Raw genomic sequence first — 26,448 nt, forward strand, 5'->3', positions numbered from 1 at the left:
CTATTTTTTTCTTACATTTAGACTTTCCAGATCCAGTTGGACGTGATTCACTAGGAGGCACTCGTATCTATAAATTATTTTGTTGTCAGTGTGATTTGTGCTTTAAAGTCAGTTTTGACTCCTGACTTCCAGGTTTTGGAAGCAGTTTATCATTGCCTTTTCCAAAGGGTTGAGAGAGAGCTACGGCCTGAGGTCACACAATTGGCTTTTTGCCTAAGGTGGAGCTAGAATTCATGGTCTTTCGGTTTCTAAACTGAAACCAGGAGACATCATATTATTTTGGGGGTTGTCCAAGGTAGGTTTAGAGACAATTTGAATTCAATATCTCTGTCTCAATAATGTTTCTATTAAAAATTATATCAATTGTTTTTTCTAGATAGTAAACAATATTCTACTCCAGCTGGCGGCCTGGCCTAGGGGACGCCCTCCCTATCATCTTGAGGGCGTCTATGGCTGTCTGTGGGGGCTTTTTTGAGTCCTTTGCCCCCCCCCCGGATTTTGGGAGAGAGGCGTCTCGTCGGTGGAGCGGCTGGCCATTAGGCACGTGCTCGGCCTCTTTGTCAACTTGAAGGACGATCACGGGCCATGTGGGCGCCTTTTTCATCATCTTAGAGGACGCCTAAGGGCTGGCTGCAAGGGGACCTTTTGAAGATCTTTGGCCCCTAGTGGGGTGAACTGAGGTTGGTCCTGGACAATCCTAGCTGGACTATTGTAGGACTTTATCCTTTCCCCCCTCTCCTCGTCCATAGTCCACCCCTCGGGATAGGAGGGGTTGGTGCTCTGACTTAATCATGGCGGTTTTTCATCTACCGCCTAAGAACTATATCTCGTCTGTCTTTCACCCGGAATTACTGGTGTGTCAATTTCCATCTTGACAGGTCCAGGATGGGTCTGCTTGCCGGACTCTTACCATGCGGACATTTACAGCGGCTGACCTTCTTGCCCTGTGAGATTCCCCTCTCTCGCAGGTTTGGCCCTCCACACTATCGAGGGCCCATCTTGAGGACGGGTTTTGGAACCCCGAGAGATGGCATGCCAAAAATAGGAGACTCAGGGGTTTTTTAATTAATTGTTTTAATAGATTTTTTAAGGGGAATTTTAATGGGAATTTTAAGGGGAGGGTGGGGGGGAGGGATTTGACGGGTGGGGGAGAGAACCCGTCGGGGAGGGATCCAGCCCCTGTGCTTGTTCACGGCACTACTTCATCTGGTCTGAAGGCAGGGGGGGAGGGCTCAGTTCCAGGACTAGAGGGATGTTCGATCTGTACGGTAAGTGGGAGAGGCAGATATGGCGGAGGGGGGGGCCGTATCGAGAGCTGGGAGCACGTGTTCGATGTCTGAAAGCGATCACGTGCTCCGGCCCCCCAGTCCCTACCCGTTCCTCGGGCGGCCATGATCCTCAGAGCTTGGATCTTCGGCTGATGTTGTGTAATGCCCGGTCCGTGGCTAATAAAGCTCCCCTGATTTGTGACCTTATTCAGGGGGAGTCCGCGGACCTGATGGGCATTACGGAGACCTGGTTGGGTCCAGAGGGGGGGGTTCCCCTTGTTGAGCTGTGCCCTCCAGGTTTCCGAGCATTTCATCAGCCGAGGGCCCAAGGTAGGGGTGGGGGGGTGGCGGTTGTTATTAAGGAAGATCTAGAGCCGAGGGAGGCCACTGTTCCTCAGATTGCCGGCTGTGAATCCCTCTATGTGCGGTGGGGCCATAGGAATCAGTTGGGCTTGTTGATCGCGTACCTGGCTCCTTGCTGCGTGACCACAGCCCTGCCTGAGCTGTTGGAGGTACTTGCCGCTGTGGCGGTTGAGACCCCCAGACTTGTAGTCATGGGGGATTTCAACCTTCCATCAGCTGGCTTGTTATCGACGGCAGCTCGGGAGTTCCAGGCTTCCATGACGGCCTTGGACTTGATTCAAGTAAACGATGGCCCTACGCACTTGGGGGGAGGCACGCTGGATCTAATTTATATCTCTGGACAGTGGTTAAATGATCTGGAATTAGATGATTTAGTAACAGAACCAATTTCATGGTCCGATCATTTTCTCCTTCGCCTAGACTTCCGAACCGCCACTCACCATCGCAGGGAGACGGAACCTATACGGTGGTTCCATCCCAGGCGCCTGATGGACCCTGAGAGGTTCCTGACGGAGCTTGGGCCATTCCCTGAGGATCTGGCCCGCGGCTCGGCTGAGGAACTAGTTGTGGCCTGGGAACAGGCCGCGGCTGGGGCCTTGGACCGTGTCGTGCCTTTGCGGCCTCTGACCCGGTGTAGATCTCGTCCAGCACCTTGGTTCTCCGAGGGGCTGAGGGAGATGAAACGCCGGAGAAGACGCCTAGAGAGCACTTGGAGGTCCAGTCGCTCTGAAGCTGATCGGACACTAGTTAGGTCCTACTCTAGGACCTACCTAGTGGCAATGGGGGAGGCGAGGCGTTCTTACGCCTCCACCCTCATTGCGTCGGCAGATAACCGCCCGGCCGCCCTGTTTCGGGTGGCCCGCTCCCTCCTTCATCAGGAGGTGCGGGACGACCCTTTGCAGGGACGAGCCGAGGAGTTTAGTGGTTATCTATACGATAAAATCGCTCAGCTCTGGGACGTTCTGGACCGAAATTGGGATGATCCAAGCGAGGGAGAGGAGACACGTCTTGTTGAGCCGGTTTGGGATGAGTTTGACCCTGTGGCTCCCGAGGACGTGGACAGGTTGTTGGGGAGGCTTCACGCCACGACATGTTTACTGGACCCGTGTCCTTCCTGGCTGGTACTGGCCACTCAGGAGGTGACACGAGGCTGGCTCCAGAGGATTATCAACGCTTCCTTGCTGGAAGGGGTTTTCCCTGCCGCCTTGAAAGAGGCGGTGGTGAGACCCCTCCTCAAGAAGCCCTCCCTGGACCCAGCTATTTTGGGTAATTATCGTCCAGTCTCCAACCTTCGCTTCGTTGCGAAGGTTGTAGAGAGTGCTGTGGCGCGACAGCTACCCCAATACCTGGATGAAGCCGTCTATCTAGACCCGTTCCAGTCCGGCTTTCGACCCGGATACAGCACGGAGACAGCTTTGGTCGCATTGGTGGATGATCTCTGGCGGGCCAGGGACAGGGGGTACTCCTCTGCCCTGGTCCTATTAGACCTCTCAGCGGCTTTTGATACCATCGACCATGGTATCTTGCTGTGCCGGTTGGGGGGATTGGGAGTGGGAGGCACCGTTTATCGGTGGTTCTCCTCCTATCTCTCCGACCGGTCGTAGACGGTGTTGACAGGGGGGCAGAGGTCAGCCACGAGGTGCCTCACTTGTGGGGTCCCGCAAGGGTCGATTCTCTCGCCCCTGCTGTTCAACATCTACATGAAGCCGTTGGGTGAGATCATCAGTGGCTTCGGGGTGAGATACCAACAGTACGCTGATGACACCCAGCTGTACTTTTCCACCCCAGGCCACCCCAATGAAGTTGTTGAAGTGCTGTCCCGGTGTTTGGAAGCCGTACGGGTCTGGATGGGGAGAAACAGGCTCAAGCTTAATCCCTCCAAGACGGAGTGGCTGTGGATGCCGGCATCCCGATTCAGTCAACTGCAGCCGCGGTTGACTGTTGGAGGCGAGTTATTGGCCCCAAAGGATAGGGTGCGCAACTTGGGTGTCCTCCTGGATGATCGGCTGTCGTTTGAAGATCATTTGACGGCCGTCTCCAGGAGGGCCTTCCACCAGGTCCGCCTGGTTCGGCAGTTGCGCCCCTTCCTTGATCGGGATGCCTTGTGCACAGTCACTCATGCGCTCGTTACCTCTCGCTTGGATTATTGTAATGCTCTCTACATGGGGCTCCCCCTGAAGTGCACTCGGAGGCTTCAGTTAGTCCAGAATGCAGCTGCGCGGGTGATAGAGGGAGCTACGCGTAGCTCCCATGTAACACCGATCCTGCGCAGACTGCACTGGCTACCTGTGGCCTTTCGAGTGCACTTTAAGGTGTTGGTTACGACCTTTAAAGCGCTCCATGGCTTAGGGCCTGGGTACTTACGGGACCGCCTGCTGTTACCACATGCCTCCCACCGACCCGTACGCTCTCACAGAGAGGGACTTCTCAGGGTGCCGTCCGCCAAACAATGTCGGCTGGCGGCCCCCAGGGGAAGGGCCTTCTCTGTGGGGGCTCCCACACTCTGGAACGAGCTTCCCCCAGGTTTACGCCAAATACCTGACCTTCGGACTTTCCGCTGCGAACTGAAGACACACCTTTTTATCCGCGCGGGGCTGGCTTAAATTGAATTTTAAATGTTAAATTTTATTAATTTTAAAAGGGTTTTTTTTAGTGTATGGTAAATTTTTAAATTTTCAGGCTATTTAAATAAGTTTTTTAAATTCCATTTTAATTGTATTTTGTATTGTTCGTTTTATTCTGCCTGAGTCCTTCGGGAGAAGGGCGGTATAAAAATCAAATAAATAAATAATAAATAAATAAATAAATTCTAATGATTTAGATGGCATATGAACTCAAAATCTTCTAACTAGAACCAATGATTTAGTTTTTCTTTAAAGTACTGTGTTTCTCAAGTTTCCAAGTTGTTAGAGTGGCAGAGAATTTAGGAAATCAATCTTGTTGTGACTGATTTTTTTGAGGTTTTTTTTTTCCTTCTGATTATAAACATTTTACTTAACTTGATATCTGGCTAATGAAGTTGCTTAATAATTGTACTTTAAAAGGTTCTCTAATAAAATACTACCTTATTTTCATAGTGAATATCTGAGTTTAAGGACACATATTCTGCATGATGCTTCTGTCAGTTCATCTTCTTGAATGAGTTACTTCTTTTCCAATGAGGAAAATTGATGGCTCATAATTTTCTATCCAAAATTATTGTGTTGTGCTTGCGTTAATGTTGTGTAAAAGAGACCTTCCTAGGGATCCCTTTGTAGCTGCGAATCGGAAGGACATTGCACACACTTTCGCATTATATTTAATAAAGAAAAAACAAACAAACCAGGCATTCTTTATATGTTGATCATTACCTTTTGATGGCCTACTGAGATTTTGGTCTCTCTTTGCACTAATCTTATGTTAGTAACTGTCATATTCTATTAGCAAATTTAATTTTGTTAATGTCATAGAAAGTTGCTAATACAATGAGACTCATTAACAACTTTTGCATCATGTTAGCAAAAGCCAAATTTGCTAACAGAATGCAAAAATTATAATGGAGGGAAATCATAATTATGTAAATGCCTGATTTGATTAAATATGCTCCCTATATTTCTTAAGCAAAGTAACTGAACAGTCAGCTAATTACTGTTTTCAGTACCTACATCTTGCCTTTTAAGAACTGTAGAGATTTTTAGATTTGTTTCAGATATAAGTTATGCATTAAAGAATATCATTGACCTGAGTATGACATATCTCTCTACAATAATGAAAATAGGAAACATGGATAAAAGGCAGCTGAGAAATTACTGAAAAGCTTTAATAAAATTAATAAATTTAATAATAAATTTAATAAAATTCTCAGGAGTTGTAAAAAAACAAAAACCCTAAATTTCCAATTTATAGTACTTCAAATGTTCAGGGTATAATTGTCTACATATACATTTCTCTATTCCCAATACAGAATATGTATTAGAAATCCAAATCAATGTTCTCTAATTTCAAATGTTAACTTGCTCATCTCTGCGCATTCCAACATTTTTCATTTTTCCAATTTTTTGCAAATACAATCCTAGCTGCTGTAATAATATTCACAATCAAATATTGTATATCTCTAGTATATATCTCCGGTATAATTCCCAACAGAAAGACTTCTGGCTTAAAGTCAGTATGCTTTTTGATCATTTTTTCCAACCACATGTGTATTTTAGTCCAGCATCTTTTAACTTCAATGCATGTCCACCACATGTGGTGAACAAGAAGATAAGCAATAGTATAAAATATGGGACTTATTCTACAATTGGTTAAACGGAAAGATATGTTAGGAAAAATGAGTATAAGATATATGTATGAAAGAGATGTTTATTTTGTGAATGCACAGGAAGATATGTTAACACCCATACAGCACGTTGTAACGGAATTGATTTGATGAGGGGTTTTTTTAATTCTATGTCTAAAAATAAATAAAAATTTTCAAAAAATAAAAAAAAGAAATCCAAATCAATGTTCATATTGGTAGGTGTTGCTGATAAAAGAAATCTAATCCAACAAATCAAGCTAGGTACTAATCAGTTTTATAATATTATATATAATTTATTCATGGCAAAACTGTAATATACTATTTAGAAAACAAAACCATGGTATCTATTATTTATTTATGGCTTTTTTATCCTCTGCCTAACTATATGAGATACACAACAATAACAGGTGAAACATTACTTTAGAACATAATCATAAAACACAGCTAGTTAACAGCTAAATAGGGTTTGCTTTCTGTTATCAACTGAACCCAGACCATAGATTAAGTGATGGTTAAGTAAGAATGCCTTGTTACAATTTATTTCCATGGTGTTTAAAAATTAATTTATCTTAACTCCAACCATGCATGTTTCCAAAGCCAGACTTATCATTACTAACTTCATAATGATAGATTGTGAATGATTGTGACCTGCAAATTCAGTCTCTATCAGTCTCAGTTTATTTATAATCTTTAGCATCTGCTTGTCTGCTAAAATCTGTGACTGAGGAATTTTACCCTGTGTATGGTAATTCCAACTTGACTGAGCCACCATGTGATTTTCCCTCTGTGTGTCCCTCCCTCTCTCTTTCTTTCTTTCTGGGGGTGTTACCCAAGTATTTGGTAAAATCTCATGGCATTGGTTGACCAAGCACAAGAAGAATAGCTGGAATACTGAGTAACCAAACACAGCTTAATTTATTACGTGCACATAAGTTAATAAATTCATACTTAATTGCACTGCATTTACAAAAAAATACCCATTCCAAAGTGAATTTCCAGACTGACTGAGCCAATCTGAAACATAAAAGAAGGGGTTTTCATCCTAAATATTTTTCAGTAGTCTGAAGCTGATACTGTAATTATATCTTGGCATCCACATGAAATCAATTTTGCAGGTAAGATGTCATTACAATGTTAACACTCAATTCTAACATGCTTTAAAATACTATCTCATATGCAGTGCTTTTTTTGTCCAAGGACAGATGGGAGAATGGCACACATTTAGAAAGTGATCTAATTATTTGAAAGTTTCTTTTAATACAATAACATATAATTAAGGGAATGGCCCGAGCCTGCATTCAGATGACACTCAGGTAGTTTTTCCATTGGTACATGGGACAGAAGATCATTTTTCTAGAAGACAAAGCCACATTAGTGTATTAGTGAAGAGGATAGAAAATAAATTACAGCTGCCTTCAAGGTATTACTGTTGAGTGCCATTGTTTGGGTTCTTTTTTGATTGTACTTCACTGGCAATATGGCTTCTGAAGGTTGCATATGACAGGTTAGGCATTTTATCCTTTGAGTAAACAGTAATCGTGGTGTGAAGAAAGTGGGACATTGGAGAATTTTCCCCATTCTTTGAGAACTCCACTCTTCCTTTTTAGTTTGCTCCAAGGGCTCTTTAGGGATACATATATTAAGCCCTTTAAATAGTTCATAATAAATCTGTGTCTCAGGCTGATTCTGACAGGTTTTTAAAGAGTCTTTTAAGAGAGAATCCTCAATCATTTGTTAATCCATGGGGTGAACTCCAGGCTTGGAGGAAGGGGGGGAAAAAACAGTGCAAGCTGCTATGTAGTGAAAATGTACTGTCGAGAAAATGATAAATATGAGAGAGAAAAGAAAAGAACACAGCACTGTAGCAGTTTTACAAAATGTAGTATATTTAAATACTTTTTTTTTTAATTAGGCCATATCGAGGTATAGATATGGGAAAAATTCACTATTCAAAAAGAAAAATAGATAATCATCTAGCACATTTTCTCCCTAATTTTAATCTAAAACCGTGCTGTCAACAAGAAACATTCAGACATATAAGTTGCCCGATTCTATTATACTTGGACATGTACATAACATGACAAAAGTTATGTACATAAAGAAAAAAATCAAAGACTTGGTTGTCTGCAAGCAATAATATCAATGGGGATGCTGGCAGGAAGTTGGGAATCACTCCCATTCTCACTGCTTTTTTGCCAGCCCGTGATCATTCTGTTTCTCTCTTTAAGTAAGGACATATTTATGAACGAATCATCCAAACAGATTGTCTAGTAATCTACTATGTGGAGAAGGCATATATCAATTGCTGGGGTGAACAAGACTGAAATAAGAGGTAGGCAAGGCTAAACCTAAAAGCGAGTGGGTAATAAATTCCTTCTTTCCTTCCTTTTTCTCTTTTCCCTTTTCTTTCTTTCTTTTCTACTTTCTCTTATCCTTTTTCCCCTAGACTTTTGATATACAGTACTAGCTTGCAGAAGACTTTTGAAATTAGACTGGATGATTGCATGGCTTTTGTGAATAGAATAGAATAGAATAGAATAGAATAGAATAGAATAGAATAGAATAGAATAGAATAGAATAGAATAGAATTCTTTATTGGCCAAGTGTGATTGGACATACAAGGAATTTGTCTTGGTGCATATGCTCTCAGTGTACATAAAAGAAAAGATACATTCATCAAGAATCATAAAGTACAACACTTAATGATAGTCATGGGGAAACAGTCAATATAAATCTTAAGGATACCAGCAACAAGGTTACAGTCATACAGTCATAAATGGGAGGAGATGGGTGATAGGAACAATGAGAAGATTAATAGTAATGCAGATTTAGTAACTAGTTTGACAATGTTGAGGGAATTATTTGTTTAACAGAGTGATGGCGTTTGGAAAAAACTGTTCTTGTGTCTAGTTGTTCTGGTGTGCAGTGCTCTATAGCGTCATATAAACTAAAGCAGTTTCAATATGTGAAAGTACTGCTTAGAATAAAAAAAGGTTCATAGGGGAATATTAAATTATGCATGGCAGGAAAAATAAATAGAAGAAAGCATTTTCCCTCTGTTACAGTATTAGAAATTAGATCATCTATTCAGGCTAAATGTGCAGAGAAGCAAAATGGAAGTAGACCCATTTTCAGATTGCAAGCTTCCCAAATGGGTTGGATGCTGTGTGATGTAAAATGCTGGACTTTCAAAGGCTGTTGTATGACCCAGCAAGGTTTCCCTGCAGTGTTTGAAAGTTTCAGCTTGCTCATTTCCTCTGCTACTGTACTGTTTTTAATTGGATGTGTATAGCCTTAATGTATATTTTTATTGTACATCATCCCAGAGAGTATAAAATTACAACTCTATTTTTCTATGTTCTAAGATTCATTGAATGCAGAGTTGGAGGCAAGTTAATATACATTTTATTTCTCTTAAAACAATATGTAGCCTGGGACAGAAATATCCTTTTGCTGCAAGTCTTTAAATTTCTAGGTAGTTTTTCATCTAAAAGTTACACAAACTATATTGATAAATGCATAAAAATGAATGAAATATATAGTTGACAATAAAATGTATATAAAGATGTTTACTATAAAATATGTACGTGTGGTAATAATTCAAAAAGATTAGTGCAGAAACTGGACAGAGCAAACTTGTGTGAAAAGCATGAAAAAAAGAATATCCAAAGATATTTTCCAACTTTTAACAAGTTTGCTGGTATTTACAGATAGCAGTTTATCTGATGTTTTTTTCAAAGTAAAAATCAAACATCCCCCTTCCAGTTTAAATCTTACATAAATATTTTAGCAGTGTAATTTCAGCAATTTCCCTTCTGTAGTATCATATACTATTCCTAATGCCATTAACATTTTCCCAGTGTGTGTGTGTGTGCATGTAATATATATGTATATAAGTATACACACACACAGAGATGATACTGCCTTATAATGAATTTATGAATATTCCAACTAGCTCAAAACTGATCATGTATAAATACTAAGTCACCATGTACAGTAGATACTGCTGAAATATAACCCCCAGTTTTCATATTGGTTATAGTTGTTGGGGATTGTAATTTAACCACATTCTTGTGTACCTGGAAATAATGGCAATTGAATATGGTACTCTCTGTGTACTCTCTTTATATACAGAGCTTCCACTACTGAGCTGGAAATCTGTGATAATAGAATCTAGGAAAAATTCTACACCTAATCACACCATAGTCTGAAGATAAATTCTCAGCAAGAAGCCGAATATTTCAATTATGGAAAATTTCTCACAGGCGTATACAATCTCACATTTAGAATACACAAAGATGAATTATGCTGATGAAAACAATGGAGAACTGCTTTGCACAATGTGCATTTTCCATGTTTGTCTTCCTTACTCATTTTTGGTTCCAACTCATTTCATAATGTAGCATTGTTCATCTCATTAAATGCTTATTTATTTATTAGATTTTTATCCCACCTTTATTACTTCATGAGTAACTCAAGGCAGTTAATATATATAATATTCCTTCTTCCTATTTTCCCCACAACATATATATTTCCTTCTAAATATATATATTTGCTTTGCTAGAATTAAGATCTCTTACACAAGGAACAGAGCAGGGCAGGGTCATTAATAGAGCAAATACATGCATACATACATTTATTTGAGAGTCATAAACAGTGAATATTCTAATCCAAACTGACAGAGGTGAGAAATTAATGCCTAATATTTTTGTTTCATTTTTAAGCAAGCATTTATTGAAAAGAAATAGATCTGCTTAGTTCAAGCAAAGAAATAGTATAAAAGATTGTCACAAAGATGCTTTTTTCCAAAATGCAACTGGACTTTCTTTCAACCACAGCCTGAATGATTGAGAATCTCCATAGATAGTACAAAAGATTGTACCAGTAAAACATGAACATTTACTTTATATTAAATCAATTTCCATGTGCAGCATGGCACTGAAAATTTTAAGGACCAGTAGAAATAGAACTCAGCAGAATGTTGAGATTTAGTCTTTGATAGTGAAGCTGCAGTCTTTAAATACATAGTCACTTGAAATCCTATTGAATTGAATCTACAATAGATATACTTAGGATTGGATCTTAAACACCTAACCAGTCTGTCTGTCTATCTCTCTTTCTCTCCCCCCCTCCCTTACTCTCTCTCTCCCTCATTCTTCCTCTTTGTGTATGTGTGTTCACTATATTTATTTAGTATGTCTCTGTGTATAGATATATCAGTATCAATATAAATTATTTCTTCTGCTTTCTCATTATATTTTAGAATTGCTGAGCTATTTTGGTACCCAGCTGACATTCCAAAAGACTTTTCAAGATTGAAAAATTTAGCTTGAGCTGTAATAGTTTGAACCATTTTTCATCCTTGAAAGATAGGAGATGGAGAGATATGTAAACTCACATCTTTAATTGGAATATTCACTATAATAGCATTATTACAATATACAGAATGGTCTTGTATTTTTTCTATTTACATATTAGGCATTCCTATAACAGACAGTACACTTTATTAATTTCTGGTAAATATACATGGTTCAATGGCATCCATTCTAAACATACGATATAACCTATAGGCTATATATATATATATATATATATATATATATATATATATATATATATATATATATATATATATATATATATATGTATATAAGTATACACACACACAGAGATGATACTGCCTTATAATGAATTTATGAATGTTCCAACTAGCTCAAAACTGATCATGTATAAATACTAAGTCACCATGTACAGTAGATACTGCTGAAATATAACCCCCAGTTTTCATATTGGTTATAGTTGTTGGGGATTGTAATTTAACCACATTCTTGTGTACCTGGAAATAATGGCAATTGAATATGGTACTCTCTGTGTACTCTCTTTATATACAGAGCTTCCACTACTGAGCTGGAAATCTGTGATAATAGAATCTAGGAAAAATTCTACACCTAATCACACCATAGTCTGAAGATAAATTCTCAGCAAGAAGCCGAATATTTCAATTATGGAAAATTTCTCACAGGCGTATACAATCTCACATTTAGAATACACAAAGATGAATTATGCTGATGAAAACAATGGAGAACTGCTTTGCACAATGTGCATTTTCCATGTTTGTCTTCCTTACTCATTTTTGGTTCCAACTCATTTCATAATGTAGCATTGTTCATCTCATTAAATGCTTATTTATTTATTAGATTTTTATCCCACCTTTATTACTTTATGAGTAACTCAAGGCAGTTAATATATATAATATTCCTTCTTCCTATTTTCCCCACAACATATATATTTCCTTCTAAATATATATATTTGCTTTGCTAGAATTAAGATCTCTTACACAAGGAACAGAGCAGGGCAGGGTCATTAATAGAGCAAATACATGCATACATACATTTATTTGAGAGTCATAAACAGTGAATATTCTAATCCAAACTGACAGAGGTGAGAAATTAATGCCTAATATTTTTGTTTCATTTTTAAGCAAGCATTTATTGAAAAGAAATAGATCTGCTTAGTTCAAGCAAAAGAAATAGTATAAAAGATTGTCACAAAGATGCTTTTTTCCAAAATGCAACTGGACTTTCTTTCAACCACAGCCTGAATGATTGAGAATCTCCATAGATAGTACAAAAGATTGTACCAGTAAAACATGAACATTTACTTTATATTAAATCAATTTCCATGTGCAGCATGGCACTGAAAATTTTAAGGACCAGTAGAAATAGAACTCAGCAGAATGTTGAGATTTAGTCTTTGATAGTGAAGCTGCAGTCTTTAAATACATAGTCACTTGAAATCCTATTGAATTGAATCTACAATAGATATACTTAGGATTGGATCTTAAACACCTAACCAGTCTGTCTGTCTATCTCTCTTTCTCTCCCCCCCCTCCCTTACTCTCTCTCTCCCTCATTCTTCCTCTTTGTGTATGTGTGTTCACTATATTTATTTAGTATGTCTCTGTGTATAGATATATCAGTATCAATATAAATTATTTCTTCTGCTTTCTCATTATATTTTAGAATTGCTGAGCTATTTTGGTACCCAGCTGACATTCCAAAAGACTTTTCAAGATTGAAAAATTTAGCTTGAGCTGTAATAGTTTGAACCATTTTTCATCCTTGAAAGATAGGAGATGGAGAGATATGTAAACTCACATCTTTAATTGGAATATTCACTATAATAGCATTATTACAATATACAGAATGGTCTTGTATTTTTTCTGTTTACATATTAGGCATTCCTATAACAGACAGTACACTTTATTAATTTCTGGTAAATATACATGGTTCAATGGCATCCATTCTAAACATACGATATAATCTATAGGCTATATATATATATATATATATATATATATATATATATATATATATATATATATATAGGTCTTTGGTTGTTCGGGTTTTCTCCCGTGTAAAGACCAGAAAAAGATACTCTAAAAATACTCTTAAAAAGACCAGAACTATCGCCAAAACTGAACACTTTCACAACAGAATAATCAGAGAAGCCATTGAGATAGAAAAACGCCCACACAGCATGAACAAACGAGATGACACCTCCCGCCTACCAGCCATTTGGAAACCCGCCCTTATTGACAAACGAGTCCCTAACACGAGGAATGACACCAGACCCACACTCACAAGGTCCACACAGGATGTCACCACCGCACATCCACCCAGAAAGCAGACCCAAACCCACACTGATCATGAAGCACGACCAAGGACCAGAAGCCAGACCGCAGCTGCAACATTAGCCATTTCAAACCCCTCCAATCCATTCATGCAGCAGACTGACACCCACTATGAAGATGTAGCACGACCACAAAGCCAAACAACAGCTATGCAGCTCACCAGCTCAAATCCCCCTGCAGCACAGACTAGACTGAGCACAACCAAGCCCCACCAACACATGACACACCCCCAGCCAATCAGAGCACAGAAAAACCCCCATCCAATCAGAGCACAGCCAAGCTCCCACCCAATCAGTTCAAACCCCACCAGCAGTTAAAAGGAAGAAACAGCTGCGATCACACATTGCTCCCAGAAGCACGGTTGAAGCCTGAAGATGACGAATGAGACTTCGTCGAAACGTCGCCAAGACACTTCCAATCTTACACGGAGAAAACCCAACAACCAAAGACCTGTATACAAACACCCGTGAAAACCTCAGAAAACAAATATATATATATATATATATATATTCAAATTATTTGCATCAATTGAATTATAGTATAACTCTTTAAAATAATGCATTATGTTAACACAATTTATAATAAGGTATTTTTAACAACAAACAAATAAAGAATCCAGCTTGCATATGAAATGCCTGCTACTCTCCTTGGTTGGGCTATGCAGACTCTTCATGTATAAATACTAAGTCACCATGTACAGTAGATACTGCTGAAATATAACCCCCAGTTTTCATATTGGTTATAGTTGTTGGGGATTGTAATTTAACCACATTCTTGTGTACCTGGAAATAATGGCAATTGAATATGGTACTCTCTGTGTACTCTCTTTATATACAGAGCTTCCACTACTGAGCTGGAAATCTGTGATAATAGAATCTAGGAAAAATTCTACACCTAATCACACCATAGTCTGAAGATAAATTCTCAGCAAGAAGCCGAATATTTCAATTATGGAAAATTTCTCACAGGCGTATACAATCTCACATTTAGAATACACAAAGATGAATTATGCTGATGAAAACAATGGAGAACTGCTTTGCACAATGTGCATTTTCCATGTTTGTCTTCCTTACTCATTTTTGGTTCCAACTCATTTCATAATGTAGCATTGTTCATCTCATTAAATGCTTATTTATTTATTAGATTTTTATCCCACCTTTATTACTTTATGAGTAACACAAGGCAGTTAATATATATATTCAAATTATTTGCATCAATTGAATTATAGTATAACTCTTTAAAATAATGCATTATGTTAACACAATTTATAATAAGGTATTTTTAACAACAAACAAATAAAGAATCCAGCTTGCATATGAAATGCCTGCTACTCTCCTTGGTTGGGCTATGCAGACTCTTCATGTATAAATACTAAGTCACCATGTACAGTAGATACTGCTGAAATATAACCCCCAGTTTTCATATTGGTTATAGTTGTTGGGGATTGTAATTTAACCACATTCTTGTGTACCTGGAAATAATGGCAATTGAATATGGTACTCTCTGTGTACTCTCTTTATATACAGAGCTTCCACTACTGAGCTGGAAATCTGTGATAATAGAATCTAGGAAAAATTCTACACCTAATCACACCATAGTCTGAAGATAAATTCTCAGCAAGAAGCCGAATATTTCAATTATGGAAAATTTCTCACAGGCGTATACAATCTCACATTTAGAATACACAAAGATGAATTATGCTGATGAAAACAATGGAGAACTGCTTTGCACAATGTGCATTTTCCATGTTTGTCTTCCTTACTCATTTTTGGTTCCAACTCATTTCATAATGTAGCATTGTTCATCTCATTAAATGCTTATTTATTTATTAGATTTTTATCCCACCTTTATTACTTTATGAGTAACTCAAGGCAGTTAATATATATATTCAAATTATTTGCATCAATTGAATTATAGTATAACTCTTTAAAATAATGCATTATGTTAACACAATTTATAATAAGGTATTTTTAACAACAAACAAATAAAGAATCCAGCTTGCATATGAAATGCCTGCTACTCTCCTTGGTTGGGCTATGCAGACTCTTCATGTATATAAAATAGTATATTAAAGTAAACTTAACAAAAGCAAAGAGCAATCATTGCAACTATATTTTTTCTCTTCTTCTTTGTGATTCTAATTTTAAAAGCATTAAAGAAGACAGCTGCTCGTGCTGTGATATGCGCTAAACAGCCTGAAGGATGGAAAAAAATATATTTGTAGCTCATAATAACTATTGACCTTTCTGATATACCATGTTCTCTCTGTTAGCTATTCTGTTCTATCAACAGTAAAGATTGAACATGACTTCTTAATAGAAAACATGGGGTTTCAAGCTGCCTTCACAAAGGTGTTTATGTATTGTTATTTTGTACTGTAGTACAGAGACTAAGTCCTAGTGCCCTTTGTTTGACATCATGTTATTATAAAAAAGGATCTCGCTCTTAAGGGCAGATTAATAAAAGAATTTGGCTCATAATCATTTTAGCAGTGTAATTTCAGCAATTTCCTTCTGTAGTATCATATACTATTCCTAATGCCATTAACATTTTCCCAGTGTGTGTGTGCATGTAATATATATGTATATAAGTATACACACACACAGAGATGATACTGCCTTATAATGAATTTATGAATATTCCAACTAGCTCAAAACTGATCATGTATAAATACTAAGTCACCATGTACAGTAGATACTGCTGAAATATAACCCCAGTTTTCATATTGGTTATAGTTGTTGGGGATTGTAATTTAACCACATTCTTGTGTACCTGGAAATAATGGCAATTGAATATGGTACTCTCTGTGTACTCTCTTTATATACACACAGCATGAACAAACGAGATGACACCTCCGCCTACCAGCCATTTGAAACCCGCCTTATTGACAAACGAGTCCCTAACACGAGGAATGACACCAGACCCACACTCACAAGGTCCACACAGGATGTCACCACCGCACATCCACCCAGAAAGCAGACCCAAACCCACACTGATCATGAAGCACGACCAAGGACCAGAAGCCAGACCGCAGCTGCAACATTAGCCATTTCAAACCCCTCCAATCCATTCATGCAGCAGACTGACACCCACTATGAAGATGTAGCACGACCACAAAGCCAAACAACAGCTATGCAGCTCACCAGCTCAAATCCCCCTGCAGCACAGACTAGACTGAGCACAACCAAGCCCCCACCAACACAGGACACACCCCAGCCAATCAGAGCACAGAAAACCCCATCCAATCAGAGCACAGCCAAGCTCCCACCCAATCAGTTCAAACCCCACTAGCAGTTAAAAGGAAGAAACAGCTGCGATCACACATTGCTCCCAGAAGCACGAAGCTGAAGCCTGAAGATGACGAATGAGACTTCGTCGAAACGTCGCCAAGACACTTCCAATCTTACACGGGAGAAAACCCGAACAACCAAAGACCTATATACAAACACCCGTGAAAACCTCAGAAAACATATATATATATATATATATATATATATATATATATATATATATATATATATATATATATATATATATATATTCAAATTATTTGCATCAATTGAATTATAGTATAACTCTTTAAAATAATGCATTATGTTAACACAATTTATAATAAGGTATTTTTAACAACAAACAAATAAAGAATCCAGCTTGCATATGAAATGCCTGCTACTCTCCTTGGTTGGGCTATGCAGACTCTTCATGTATATAAAATAGTATATTAAAGTAAACTTAACAAAAGCAAAGAGCAATCATTGCAACTATATTTTTTCTCTCTTCTTCTTTGTGATTCTAATTTTAAAAGCATTAAAGAAGACAGCTGCTCGTGCTGTGATATGCGCTAAACAGCCTGAAGGATGGAAAAAAATATATTTGTAGCTCATAATAACTATTGACCTTTCTGATATACCATGTTCTCTCTGTTAGCTATTCTGTTCTATCAACAGTAAAGATTGAACATGACTTCTTAATAGAAAACATGGGGTTTCAAGCTGCCTTCACAAAGGTGTTTATGTATTGTTATTTTGTACTGTAGTACAGAGACTAAGTCCTAGTGCCCTTTGTTTGACATCATGTTATTATAAAAAAGGATCTCGCTCTTAAGGGCAGATTAATAAAAGAATTTGGCTCATAATCATTTTATGGTTGAGATAAAAGGGTTGCCATATTTGGTCCAGAATGGGGGGGGGGGCAGAAGAGGTGGGATCCTGCATCATCTCAGTAATAAAACATACATTTCTTATTAGATGTACATGTTTCAAGTGGCTGCATTTAGAACTGCAGGGCAATAAGATTTAACATGTTGACTTTTTATTGTTATAGAATTTGTGTTACTTTTTCTTTCTAGAACCCTAGTTTCCTGTATAATTTCTTATTTTGGATGTCTTGTACATTCAAAGTGTACATTTACGATACCTTGTATTCTACACTGTATTCTACCTTGTGTTCTACACTGAGCTCAGTATGGTGGCTGAAATACCCACCTTAACGGTGGTTATTGACATTGTGTCTTCGACTTTGTGACTTTGACATTGTGAATATTTCCTTACAGTGTGTGTTTTTTCCAAATACCAATCTTGCTCTGAAATTAAACAGGGCAAGACCATTTAAAGGTCCTTTGTTTTCTCAGGGTAGGACCACACCAAGAAGCAAAGTCCTGCTTAGCATATGACAGTTGGAAATGGTAACTCGTTGAATAAATCAAAAGAGAGTAGTAACAGAAGGCAATTATGTTAAGGATTTGGTAGTGGTGTATTTGTAGTGGGGGTGGAATGACTTACAATTATCTCCATGGCTTTTCTGTAATTTATAGCAATGCACCTCAATCTCAGCAATTTTACATTGTATGAACTTCAACTCCCAGAATTCCCTAGCATGCTGGTTAGGGGATTCAGACAGTTGAAGTCCACACATTGTAATGTTACAGAGCCTGAGAAACGCTGTTTTAGAGCAGTGGTCCCTAACCTTTCTGGCTTTGTGGACTGGGAGGTGGGTAGGGATAGAGGAAATGATTCAATGCAAGCAGCAGGCCCGTGCACTAGTGTGCACAGCTCCATTTGCATGACCGGTAGGCATTTCTGCATGCAGGTGCGACGCTCAAATTTGTGCTAATGGAGCTTCACATATGCGCACAAGAGTACCTGCTACTTGTGTAAATGGAGTTGTATGTGCACGCGTGCTCACCTGCTGCTTGCACAACCTGGTTCCGAATGGGCCGTGGCCCAATACCAGGGTATGGCCCAGGGATTGGGGACCCCTGTTTTATAATATTAAAAGAGTTACACAGCATTGGAAAAAGACTAACAAATTCTCACAGTGGAAAGGACAGTACTTTGTTTCTTTAGAACAAAGTATTTTGGCACATTAGCACGTTGATACATCTTCAGAATAATGTACTATAACATGAAGCAGTTACAATTTCAATCATGTTCAAGTCCAGGAAAAATGTAACATATTTTATATCAAGCAGTTATTTAGAACCTAAGCTGGAGATTCCTTCTAGAAGAACTAAATTCACACAAAGCTCAGTGTGAATGTTAATGCAGTGAGATGACAAAATATATTAGACAAGAATGTCCAGCCTGCACCCCAATAGATGAATGCAGTCTACAGAGTCTTGAATCTTGCCAATTTGTAACTTTTAGCATAACAGAAGGAGATTAAATGAGTAATCATTAATTCATTGCATTCTAATCAATTTTAAATTAAATTATTTTTGTCCTGGACCTGCTTATTCCTTTTTCCTGCCCCAATCATTTTTGGGAATGTCCCAAACCACTTCAACTGCAAAACTATTGTGCATTTTTGTATTAAGGCCATGCTGGTAAGGAAGGAGGAAAACATAGCTCAGTCTTCCCCAACCAACTTGGCTTCCAGATGTTGAGAATTAAAGCTGACTTCAGGATGCAGGATTGGGAATTTCAAAAGTTTCAGTCACAGCATACTTACGGCAGTGGTGAGCCCAATGTTTTAGCACTGAGAATACAAAACCCAAACTGAGTCATAGAAAGCTCAGCGATAAAAGGGGAATCCAGTGCTAATTTGCTTTCACCGTAAAATTCATGTTTTATTTCTGCCACAAAGGCATCTACTCCAATAAGTCTCAATTGAGCTTCTTATTTTTATTTCCATATATCGTGTATTATTTTATTACTGTTTTAATGTTTTTGATGAACCCTATATGATAATTGTACTGAAGCTAGGAAAGACCCTTCAAATTGTGCAAATTATCATCCAATATCCTTGTTAAATATAGATGCAAAAATCTTGACTGCAACTTTAGCACACAGATTGTAGAATATGCTACCATCAATCATATATGCTGCACAATCTGGCTTTATGGAAGGACATCAAGTTTTGGATAATATGATTAGTGGAGATGAGATAATTAGTGGATATTTTAACAAATGAATATGAGAAACTTGAAACTACTCTGATGACATTGTTAGATGTGCAAAAAAATTTCAGTGTGATTACTTGAATCACACTGAACTTTTAATGAAAGAGATGGATTAATTTCCATTTATATTTCTTGGTTTAAAATCTATTATCTTAGTTCCTTTGCTCAAGTTTTCACAAAGGAGATTATTTCCCCTCCAATTAAGATGTATCTAGGAACATATCATGAATTAATTCTTCTTATGTTAAATTTTATTTTGGACATTTGAGTGGTTGGAATTGAATACAAATTGCTATTACATGAAGGTGATATTTTGGCTGTTGTTAATAATTATCAAATTTCAAAATTATCAAAATTCAAATCTGATGAAGTATGGTAAATTTTCTGTGTGTATTTATTCCATGGAAATTAGTAAATAATATGTTGTGGTATTTATTATACAGAAGCCACATTATCTCATTTCTCAATTCAGACAGCTATGTCTTCATGAGAGGGAGAGGCTTTTTGTCACATAGGCACAAGAACTATCCTATCCCATCTCTGTTGACCAGGAATCTGGAGAAGGCCTAGAACATGCATAGACACCCAATGTCCTAGAACATCGAGGACCACCCAGAGTCCTTAAAGAACCTCCCAAAAGTACCAAGAAGTACCAAGGTTATCTTGATTTATCTTCTGTGTGCCAGGTTTTCTGGGTGACTTCTGTATCTCTTGTGTGCCAGCTTTGCTGGGTAGAGTGTGAAGAGTATAAATACAAGCATTTCTGATTGCTTGGGGTTTTTTTTCTTTTAAAGGGGCCCATCTTTGTTCAACTGAATATACACCTGAGCTTTAAAGGCAACTTCTGGTCAAGATTTGTTCTCCTTAACTCCCTACAAATTAGGCGTTTTTATTTAGTCAGTCTGGAATTACACCTAAAACATGTTCTCAAAGATTCTCTAGCTACATGTTTCTAAAGTACCATGCCAAAGGGAGATATTATACAGTTTATTCCATTTCGTTTAAGTTCACTTCTTAATCATCAGAAAGGGAGCACAAAAAGAGAGATTCCAGGTGAGGAGTCACCTGGAAGATTGGTAATGGCAGTATGAACTACCTAGCCTCTATCCCAAAGCAGAAAGTATGGCCAAGCCATTCAGCTGTAGGGCATTATTTGGATTTTGTTATATATTTAGAGACTGATTTTTTTAGAAGATGTGAATATTTTTAAATTATATCACACAAGACTAATAATGATGTTAACAATTGTTTGAAAATATGCATGAATCTATAAAGAAGGTTAAATTATGTGAAAATGACTAAAATGTCACAATATATATATGTAGGTCTTTGGTTATATATATTAAGAGGCATGTCTGAGGTAATTCCACTTAGATACCTTACAAAATTTGATCGGTTGATCGTTACATTTTTATGAAATTGTCAGGTTCTTTTTTTTCTCTTGCCCATAGCTAGCAATGGGTTCACTTAATGACCATGGTGTTTCCTTAACAACCACTGCAAAAAAAAGTCACAAATTGGATGCGATCACATAGTGACCCACTTTACAAATTTTCTGACTTATGACTCAATTGCAGTTGTAAGTCAAAGACAACCTGAAATGGTCTAGCTCAGCATTTCTCAATGTCAACAACTTTTAAGAAATATGGATCTCCAGAATTCTCCATCTGGTCATGTGGGCTGAGATTGAAAACATTGATCTAGAGGCCTATTGATTATCGAAAGCTTGGCTTTCAGCTTGGAGTTTAGCCTGTTTAAGAATCATGTATTCCCCAAAAGACATGCCTGCAGTATGGATGTGCTCTTTGACTCCCCAGTTGTTGGTGAATTAACAGGTGATAGATAGCAGCAACAAGTAATTTTTTTGCAATTGTATACAGTTTGTCAACCACAAACTGTATAAAAGTATATCCTGACAGAACTGATAAAGGTTTATGTTTAGCTGCTCCAAAACAAGCAAACTGACTGGACCTGGAAACATTTATCTATGACTTAGAGCTATGCGAAACTTTTAGGAAGGACATTTTAAGTAACCACATTGATGAGAGCATCTGAGAGGAGTGGTGCGGTGGCCTAGAAGTGGAGTTCTTGCTTCACAATCAGGAGGCTGTGAGTTCAATCCTAGGTAGAGGCAGATATTTCTCTCTCTGGGCACACTGAGAATATATCTGCTGAATATATCTGTCGCATTGGCGACAGGAAGGGTATCTGGCCATTAAAACATTCTGCTAGCTCCATTCAGTTGCCCAGACTCCATCCAGCAAGGGATTATGGGGTGGTTAAAAGAAGATGATGATGAGAGCATGTGAGAGCAAAATTGGATAGATAGGAGAGAACCTTCTCATGTGTTGCCCTTAATGTATGGAATGTATTGAAATCTCTCTGCCTTTAAAAAACAAACATGATCTTTCTTCTTAGACCATTCAGTTTTAATTCATTTTTGTCTAAGGTGGGTTTTTGCTTGTTTTCATTGTTAGCCTTCTTATGGTCCTCTGGTAAGACAGCAGTTGAACAAGCAACATTAATGTTAATACATTCCAATTTACAATAAAAGATGTCCTATCAAGTTTACAAGTCTCCTCCCCATATCTTGCCATAAGATACAATACAGCCACTTGACTCAAAAAGAAGTCCCATTAAAATAATTTCTGAATATGAAAACATTATTAATACTTTTTTTGGTATCTTAATCTTGTTATCTGACAAATCCAATATGTATACAGTCTGTTTTGAGAGTTTTATCAGAATGATCAAGAGACTTTCCAATGTCCTGATTCTTCACTTCAGTGTTGAAGCTGTGGCATCTGTTTATTTAAAATAAATATTGAGTCCCTTCACAGTCTGTGGTATAACTGTTTCTAAACTGCTGCTTCTAGCTAGTAGGATTATTTCAGGACTGCTGTGCTTCTCAGCCTGTATTTATTGTCATGGTTATTGTTATGGAATAGGTATGATTTTCATGGTTTGATTTATGAGATCAACATTGCTTCTCATGTGTGCAGTAACCTACAAAATGATTTATTTCTGTGATAGGTGGTAAATTCTGAATCCTTCAAAATTCCATATGTGTATACTTCATCCTGACTTTATACAGATTATTAGTCTTAATGGTGAAACATTATTAAATTAATCGTATAAAATTAGTGCTTAAAATATATTCTAGAATAACATTTTTCCTACTTTCTACCTTTTATGATTCAATGGCATTTTCAGAAATCCTGATCACATCTGAAGGATAAGATATGCACAGTGGCATCATGTTATAAATTCCACGGTTACATATTTGTGTCCTGATGCCTTAACGAAGTTCTGATATTTGTGATGTGACTCCTATTTGTCCCCTAAAACACCCATGGTCAATTCTCAGTGTAGAAGGAAGAAGAAAATATTTGGCTAATAGTTTCAGTTTTGACAAGTTGAAAATACATCTGTGTTATAACCTAGAACAAGCTAATCCTCTTCACATCTGTTGGATGATAATTTATAATATTATTCATATCCTTGGTGTTGATTGGGAATTCCAAAGATTGTAACCAATAAGGCTTGAAGGAATCAGATTGGGAGGGCTGATATAAAATATAAATACTATGATGGCACAGAGCAGAGAATTCATAGGGAAAAGCAAACTAGGTTCAAGTTGTGCAATTGAAAGTGTATTTAGTTCTCATCATAGACCAAGATTGTCAGCTGTTCCTTCAGAGGTAGGCTGTGGACAGTTATATAGTAGAAAGTTTTAGAACTGGCACTGGAATCAATCCTTTCTTATGTCTTCCTGACATCTCTTTCTGAAATGTACATAGACACACATACACATACATTTTCTTTCTAGATGAATCATCTTCCTAGACAAACTTGCTTTTCAAACCAGTAGAAGTTTTCAGTCTTCAGTTGTTCAAATCTACTTGGAGGTTTAATTTCTGGTTGACTGAAGTGCTATCCTGTTGCAAGCTCCTTGCTGTAGTATGTAACATTTCTTCTCATCTTCCTTCCTTCCTTCCTTCCTTCCTTCCTTCCTTCCTTCCTTCCTTCCTTCCTTCCTTCCTTCCTTCCTTCCTTTCTTTCTTTCTTTCTTTTTTTGTTCCTTCCTTCCTTTCTTCTCCATGCTTCAAAAGATTTGTCTCATTCTTTCTGTCTCATGCACAAGAGTGTGATACAGAATAGAAGTGCAAATAGTTAAAAAAGGGAGAGTCTATTAATGCTGATTCAAAAATGCAGAAATAACATTAGAAAAATGTAAACGAAGAAGACATTCAGATAACTTTGTGGCTTTCAGAGAATCAGGATGCAGATTCCCCATTCCTTTGGGTAAAGAGGAATATTAGACCTGCAGATTGATAAAGCAAAACGAAATCCCATTCTCTTCATGCTTCAGGCTAAGCTCTTGAGTTAGTCAAAAGTGTCCAAATATAGCTTACAATATTTTGGTTTAAGCAGTTACTATAATGGCATCCAGGTATTGTACAACAAATAACATGGCTAACTGCAACGGAGGCGTAAGGGAGACAGGGATCTTCCTAATGGGAAAAGGACCTAAATATGTTTTGAGTCTCTTATTGTCACCAAACAGTATCATTACTTGTACCATTATATCCTATTGATTAACTCTAAATCCCAAAATCACTGCATATGCTTTCTTATGCACTTCAGTCAGGTTGTCATAGAAAAGGAATGGCCAAATTATGTTGTGCCCTTTTCCTACCCCTTTTCCATGTGGTTTCTGGTTTGGTTTCTGGATTCATTGCGAAAACATGTAGTAGTAGGAGAGATGAAGTCCAATTATTTAAGTTGTATTATGCTAATAAAAAGACAGCAGAACTGTTGAAGACCATTGCTTATCCCCATTAAAAAGCAAAAGGGACTTCAGAAACCTCAGAACTATAGCAATACTGTGTATGTCAAAATATCAAATGGACAGTGAAAAAATTAAGTAATTTAAACAGAATAAAGTTTTTATTATTAAAACTATTTCATTTAATCAGAACTTCCACTATGATGCAGGTAACGGGGGTGGGAGTGGGGCTGGGGAATCTGAAGACCTAGTTTGAGTAGTTTTTAAAGGAGAGCGTGTTTATATGAAGCATTTAAATATACTTCACCAACTAAATATATTTAATGCATAGACCATAATTTGATTAATGGCTGTTGGCCATAAAAACAGAACTTCACGTTCAGAAGTGCTGCATATCTGAAAACAAGTTGATGTGATTAAAAAAAAAACAATTAAGGGAATGCTGCTTTGATGCCATGCTTCTGGGAAGTATCTGAGTCAAGAGACCTTTGTTTTTATCAAACAGAAGTCTTCTTATGTTCTTAATTAACACAAACTTCCATGTGTTTAGTTCATAATTTTTAACAATGCATTGTAACGTATTTTGCTCTCTGTTTATGTTAGATTATAATGTGCTGGACTGTAGCTGCCGCATGTGTGAAGCCAATTTTAATATTTATTCACTCAGCAGGAAGAACACATGCTGTGGTTTCTTAATGTACACTTTAACCACTGTACTATTGAGTGCGGTATACTAGCAGTAATAATTCATAGTGAGTCTCTTCATGCCATTATTGCTTAGGATCTTTTTTTGTGTGTGTGGTTTCAGGGTTCTAGTCACCTTGATTATACATTTCCTTGCTTTGAAACTTTCATTTTTTTAGATGCTGCAAACATGATATTACCAAATGAAACCCAGCACTAAGGCCAGATTTGTGGTGTGGTTTCTGACGGCTTAGCACTTCACTAGGTCTCTGAGGACATCACCAATAAATGTGAAAGAAGCCAACAATAGATTGACATACTTTTCTATTTCCACCAGAATAGAGGAAGAAATGCACTAAATTAAGTCTAACCTTAAATGTATAATCTGTCCTTGGGAAACAGAAAAAAATGGGATATAGCATCTTCGAGCTCTCAGCATCCCTTATGAGGAAAAAAAAATGGTTCTAAGGGTCTCTGATCTTGTGTTTTAGTAAAATAGAACTGCACGGCTGACTGACAGTTCTGATCTAAAGCATTTACATTTAAGTTTTGATCTCTCTGCTTTTGATTAAAACTAATGAGCTCATTTAATTCAAAATGGGAATCTCTGATAAGAGAAATAAGGTTGATGTGATTGGATTAGAGGGGCAAATTAAACTCTTAGAGCAGAAGTTTGTGCTTATATAGTGTATTAAAAAGCTGTTGGCGTATTATGGCGTGTTAGATGATGAGAAAAATTTCATAGTAATTCATATTTAATCAGAAGAAATGAAAGTACTAAATATAACATGGCTCTGCTTTTCCCTCGAGTGATAAAGAGCTGTACATTTAAAATGACATGGAATTCATGCTCTCTTTAAAAAACAGTCTTGAGACACACTGAAGAAAAAAAGCATTATTGTCAGTGGGCTAATCACAACAGAGTAGAAATCCAAAGTAAAAATGGTTATAGGAAAGTAAATATATGCAAGT

The 26,448-nt window shown here is 37.6% G+C and overlaps 1 protein-coding gene across 3 annotated transcripts in view; it reads left to right on the top strand.

Annotated features, from left to right (window-relative positions):
- The window catches only part of NPAS3 (neuronal PAS domain protein 3), an 805,304-nt gene that overhangs the window by 715,868 nt on the left and 62,988 nt on the right, over window positions 1–26,448 (top strand). The window lies entirely within an intron of this gene.

Source organism: Ahaetulla prasina, chromosome 1 (assembly GCF_028640845.1).
Source record: "Ahaetulla prasina isolate Xishuangbanna chromosome 1, ASM2864084v1, whole genome shotgun sequence".
Lineage (NCBI taxonomy): Eukaryota > Metazoa > Chordata > Lepidosauria > Squamata > Colubridae > Ahaetulla > Ahaetulla prasina.